This window comes from Panthera uncia, chromosome F1 (assembly GCF_023721935.1).
Source record: "Panthera uncia isolate 11264 chromosome F1, Puncia_PCG_1.0, whole genome shotgun sequence".
NCBI classification, from domain to species: domain Eukaryota; kingdom Metazoa; phylum Chordata; class Mammalia; order Carnivora; family Felidae; genus Panthera; species Panthera uncia.
In genome coordinates this window covers 63,763,057-63,769,039 of record NC_064813.1, presented here as the reverse complement: position 1 = coordinate 63,769,039, position 5,983 = coordinate 63,763,057, and positions in this window count along the sequence as shown.

Sequence of the window (5,983 nt, the reverse complement as noted above, 5' to 3'; positions counted from 1 at the left end):
CCCCCCCCCCCCCCCCCCCCCCCCCCCTTTTCCCGGGCCCAAGGGCCCGCGGGGGGGGGGGGGGGGGGGGGGGGGGGGGGGAGCCCGTTTGGTCTTTCAGGCTGTAAAACCGTTGGCAGGCCTGGCTGGGTGGATGGAGAACACAGGAAAGAAAGGGCAGGCTGGGTCCTCGCTGTGCTCCCTGGCACCGAGAGGAGTCTGAGAAGCAATAAAACATCAGGACTTTTCTTCTTTGGGTTGTTAAGTCAGAGAAAAGACCGAGTTTGCTGCTGAATCTGAAGACTCGGCATGTAAATTAAACGCAAGTACTGTTCTACCAATCCCATAGATGCATCACTCTCCCGTGCAAATTTGCTGATCAACCGATCGACAAATATCTTCCAGGTGTCTTCTGTTAAGTCCCGAGCTCACTGGCTGACCCAGAGCGGGGGTTCAATGAATACTTGCTGATTCTGTTGATCGCGATGGACGCACCACACTAATGGCTTCCATGGGACTCAGAAATCAACGACGTGCAGACCCTGCCGTCCAGGAACTTGGGGTCTACGGAAACACTTGGGGTATCGTGTGAGTATTTAATAATGGAAGGGGTCCAGTACAGTCGCTGACAGTACAGTTCCTGAAGGCAGAGACCAAAGCTGGATTCCCAGTGGCGTGACCTGGGACAAGCCCCAGAGCGTCTCCAAGTATCCATTTCCCCTGAAAGCAGACTAGCGAGTACCTGTCACAGAGGGTTATTTGGAGGAGTAGACTGGTTGGCATGTAAAGGACTTAACATATCGCTTGGCACCAAGTGCACTTTCTAGACGTTTGATGAAACAGAAGAAAGGCGTAATTAGGTGCCGACAAAAGCAATTTGCAGTTGGGCCATTTTTAGAATTAGAAAGAACCTTAAAAACCCCCGAAGCCAGTGTTTCCCAAATAACGGTCTATGGATTCTTGCCAGTTGGTGACACAATTTTTACCAGTCTGTGGTAAAGCGTAAAAGCAAAAGGCAACGTCGTAGCGGACGGTCTTCCGTTGGCGTTGTTTTCTTCTATCCGTGGGCTGATGCCGGGCAGAGGGTAGGGTTGTTCCTCCCACATCAGCCCTCCATGTACTATCATTGGTGCTGTTAGCGTTCTCTTCAGGGCGTGTAAATCCGAAAGCCGTTGCCTATCAGACCAGCCTGGAAGCAGGAGGGTGACGGCACACGACGGTGCCTCCGCTGCACCTGAACATTCCCAGCGTCAGGCGTTGCGTCTGCTGGGACGTCCCGGCCCTGAGCAGAGCCACCAGGACACGTCCGCCTCCTCGTCCGCACCACCGCCCTTCCGATGGTTGAAACAGCAGAGCCCACGGTTCAACTCCGTTCCGGGTCTGGAAGCATGCTGGGTTCTTCCTCCAAACTTCTGTTGGAGAAGCTAGGAGCATCAACTGAGGAACGATGTCATGGGGACCGAGGAAGGTGACCCGTGTGGGGGCATGAAGTGCCACGTGAGTGGCAGTAGCTACGGGGGGGCCTGGCGGCCATCGGGAGACCTTCACACGGCGTCCACTGAAGACTGGGTCATCCATCAGCTTTTACCCTTCTGGACGTGGGTGGAATAATGGTGGTGAACGCTTCCTGCAAAATTTCATACCCAGAACGGAGCCTGAGGTAACCAACCACGTGGAGTAAAGCGAGACAACAGCAGCACAGGGCAGTCTTCCGGATCTTGCCTTCTGTGTTCTGTGACCGTCCATCTTTGCGCCTCCCGAGGGGGGCACTTTTAGGCTGTGACCACAGCACGAGTGGGTCTGGTTTCCTTTCTGGCCAGCTAACATCCCCAGAATCCTAGGACAGCTATTCTTTTGGAGGAACTGGAAGCTTTTCTTTTTCCCCCTTTTTACTCTGGCTTCAATGTTATGGCACGGTTTCATCTACCTTCTCCAACTTAAAAATCTTTCGTTTTGGAGAAAACGGCAACAAAATAAGCATGTAACAGGACTGCCTTTCCTCTGATGTCTGTTCCCACTGTATCACCTCCATTAAGACCATTTTTTTTCTTTTTTACCCCATTACGTGGAATATCCCCTTTCAAAGCCATACGAAATTACTCCTTTGCCAAAGACCTACGCATCTGGTCCGTTTGCCTGCCCACAGCGTCCTGAGAAATGCTGTGAAGCAGAAGCGGCAAGAGTGAACCCTTGCTCGGGTTGTCATCCCAACTCTGCTCCGTCTTGGCGTTTGACCTTGGGCCAGGGACTTAACCGCTTTGTTCCTTAGATTCCTCATCTGTGAAAACAAGACAAAAGTGACACCTACTTCATCCATCAGGTGCTTCTGAGGAATCGGTGACTTAATCCACGTAAAGTGCTGAGAACAGCACACAGGAAATCCTCAACAAATATTGGGCATTAATGTTCTTCCTGCCCTTACAGACCATGTGAACTTGTGGATTTCTTAGGCGTCAGGCTTTCCTTCTTACATCTTTTGTGCAGGTCTGTGTTCAATCTGAGCTCATCAAAGAGCTCTTTATGAGGCCCCGTGGGTTTTGTTAGCTGCCTTCTCCCTTTTTTATCAGGATGACTCATGACTATTTTATTTGAATTTCATGCCTTAGGAGTGCCCATCCCATTAATACGAACGGAGCTCCATTACTATTTTGCATCACAGGTCACAAGATCATAATCCTTTGCTCTGAACTTTTAGAAATCTGCTCTCCTGGTGTCTGGGGTACACTGATCTGAATATTTTAATTAATTTATTCATCCATTGCCTGTTTCCCAAAACGAATTGAGGTGGTTGCCATATTTTACTGTAAGAGGCCATCCTTCCACTTATTATTAGTTTTTGGAAATGCCAGTCACTTTCTTCCCAGTTTCCTGTAACAGGCACATCGTTATCCACATCTTCCTTACTGGTCATAATTAAGTCCTGAGTACCCGTTCCCCCTCATTGCTTTTTCTAACTAAAGAGAGATGGAATTATCAGCAGGGCAAGGCAAGGATTCATCAGATGTTCTGCATGAGACTTTCAGCAGATGTCCTGCTCGTCGAAGTCCCTCATCACCCCTAGATCTTGCCTCTCTGCCAAATTTTTGCCATTCGGAGAAAAGGGATTAGAGCGATATCTATATGCCAATTGCACATGCACCTGCCTCTCTCCTCTGTGAGAATGGAAGCTCCCGACAGGCTCCCTTTTCTTAACCAAACTCCATGCATTCTTTACACACAGCTAGACTTATTTATTTATTTTGTTAAATCGATTCTTTTCTAGACCTTAGGATTTTGCCTCGACGTGGAGCTGCTTTGAAAGGAGCATCTGTTAAACACCCCTTTGGTGTCTGACCCTGCTCTGTGCGTCAGAGTACTTCCCGCCCCTCCACAGCGTGGACCCCATCTGGAACCCTGGAGAGAACGCAAAACACCTGGGCTCCCGCTGGACTTACATAAGCCCGACTCACTGACGCTGGGTCATCACAGATGGCCGTTCAGCTGATCCGAGCTATTAGTTGGTGGTCAGCTAGATATATTTCTGTGTGTCCCCCATCTGCGGAGGAATTCTTGGCGTGTCATCTACCCCTCCTATCGGGAAGGGTCATTATTTAGAGTAGCGATGATTCTGAACGTTAAACGGGGTGGAAGATCGCTGAGGGCAGGGGCCCAGCGCTCTCCTGAATCCCAGGTATCAGACGAGGTCAGTAGACTGCAGTAACACAACAACAATCATTCATTGAACGTCTGCCATGTGTCGGGTGCTGTTGTTGGGGCAAAGAACACCAAAGTGAACGAGGCACAGCCCCTGCTCTCAAAAACTCATAGGCACATTAACAAGCCCTGCAATACAGCGTGGTGAGTGCAGGCACGGGGCTGTTGCTCTGCCAACCACAGGGCACAGAGGAGAGGTGCCCCCCCCCAGCGGGGGTTGGGGAGGGGGAGGGGGAGGCTGCTAGTCAGCGGCGCTTCTGGTCAGTGGTGACGCAGAACGAAGTCTTCAAGCTCAGCGAAATGCCCTGTTGTAGATAAGTGTCGTCAACTCCTGTTTAACTAGAGAGCTAGCAGTGTGGCACAAAACTCACCGCGTCTTCCCCTCATTGGGAAGATGATCAATCTTTGGGTTTGAAGGCTGGACAGGAGAAATTGCCCAGGAGCTGTGGATGGCCCAGACCATAACCTCCTTAATAGGCTTTTAGGCAAATGTATGGGCCCTGACGGGCCAACAGCCCTCTGCGTAAGGAGCGTGGAATCAGTCCTGGAGACGTGGAAAAGGCAGGAGGGCCTGAGGGAGACATGAGAGAGAGAAGTGCCAGGGCCCCGAGTCCCTGAGAAAGCAGTTTATAGATCCGGGATACGGGGCCAGGAGAGGCCAGGGCTGGGGGACAAAAGTGCAGGCTGCCTAGAAGTAGCACCTATGCTAGAGAACAATTCCAGCAGGGCCTGCTCGGGTCAATCCTCCCGAAGGTCGGTGAGCCAGACCGCATCTGGAACCTCGACCATTCTTGTCATCTGGGGACACAGAGTCACTGCATGCAATCTGGCCTCTGCCTCTGGCATGCCATCACAATATTTCGGTCAATGCAATGGATTCAGCAATATTGCAGAGTCTCTAATTTGACTCACCCAGCAAATGCCTCTGGTCACCTAAAAAAGTCACGGAAGGATTGCTTTCACTTTTCTTCTATGACCACCCCTGGGGTAAGGAGCTCAAGGGGATGGACTGAAGGAACCTGGAGGCAGAGCAAAGTGGACCTCTGTTACCAAGGGCAGACAGGCACTGGCCAGGTGAGGGCGAGCTGCTCTGGGCCGAGGGGGGCATGCAGGACCTCGCGGTGTGAGCACAGTGTGGCCAGCAGGTGTGCAGTGCATCGGCACAAGGTGACAGGCAGGAGACGGGAGGAAGGGAGGAGTCAGATCACGGAGAAGTTTGCAGCGTGACGTTAGGGAGCGTGCATTTTATCCGGGAGGTGACGCAGACTCGTGGGAAGATTTTAGGCAGAAAAAAAAAAAAAATGAGATGATCTGGATTGTTTTTCAGAAGCTGTCGATAAATCACTTTGGAGGTTGTACAGGAAGCTGCTACATCGGCCAGATGAGGAAGACACGGCCTGAACTGGGAACGTGATGGTGGGGGCGGGGAGGAGGTGCCGAATCTGAGGACCACCTATGCGGTGAGACCAGCAAGACGTGATCAGAGCAGGGGGCAGCGGAGGAGGTGAGGCGCTCAAGGAGGATGCCTGGGTCTGCGCTTGCATGAAAAGGCACGTTCACAGAGTCCAGCATGAGACGGGCGTGCGACCAGTGTTTCCGTAAACACAGTTCACGGTCACGACAGCTGCCTTTTCTCTCATTAGTACCCTTACGACAATGCACACTTCATAGGGGATCAAGAGATTCAGATTCCAGGCTCAGGTCACTTCCTGCCATCTTGAGAAAGTCACACTGTGTCTAATCACGTTAGACCAGGTAAATTCTGAAGTCCTTTTCATCTTTGACTTTTCTGGCAAAATACTTTGGCTGAATAATGATACCAGACCACAATTTATGACAATGTCTCCATAGGTAAATGAACTCCAAGTTTCAAACAACTAACTTAAAATGCATTTTTGGAAGAGCCCTCTAATTCAAGGACTGTCGGTACTCTTCTATCAACTCTCTTTCCCCCCTCAGGTATAATTTCTTCAAGAATACAGGTCTTGCCTGTCCAAAAATTTTTTAAAGACTATAACATATGTTCTGGATCCCTTAAAATATCTGGGACGGTGCCGGGGACATTTTCACCACTCAGAATTTACTTGAGCTGAATTAAGTGTTGTCTCTGTGCAGGGGCCTGATTCTGACCTTAAATATTTCAACACTTCAGGTATGCATCCGTGGATCCATCCATCCATCCATCCATCCAAGCAGCAAATGTTTTACAGTACGTGATGAGGTATGAAGAGAGTAAGACAGTTTACTCAAGGAGCGAACAGTGTAGCTGAGCAGGTTGGACTCGTATGTAGGACTCAGCACTCTGTGTTGG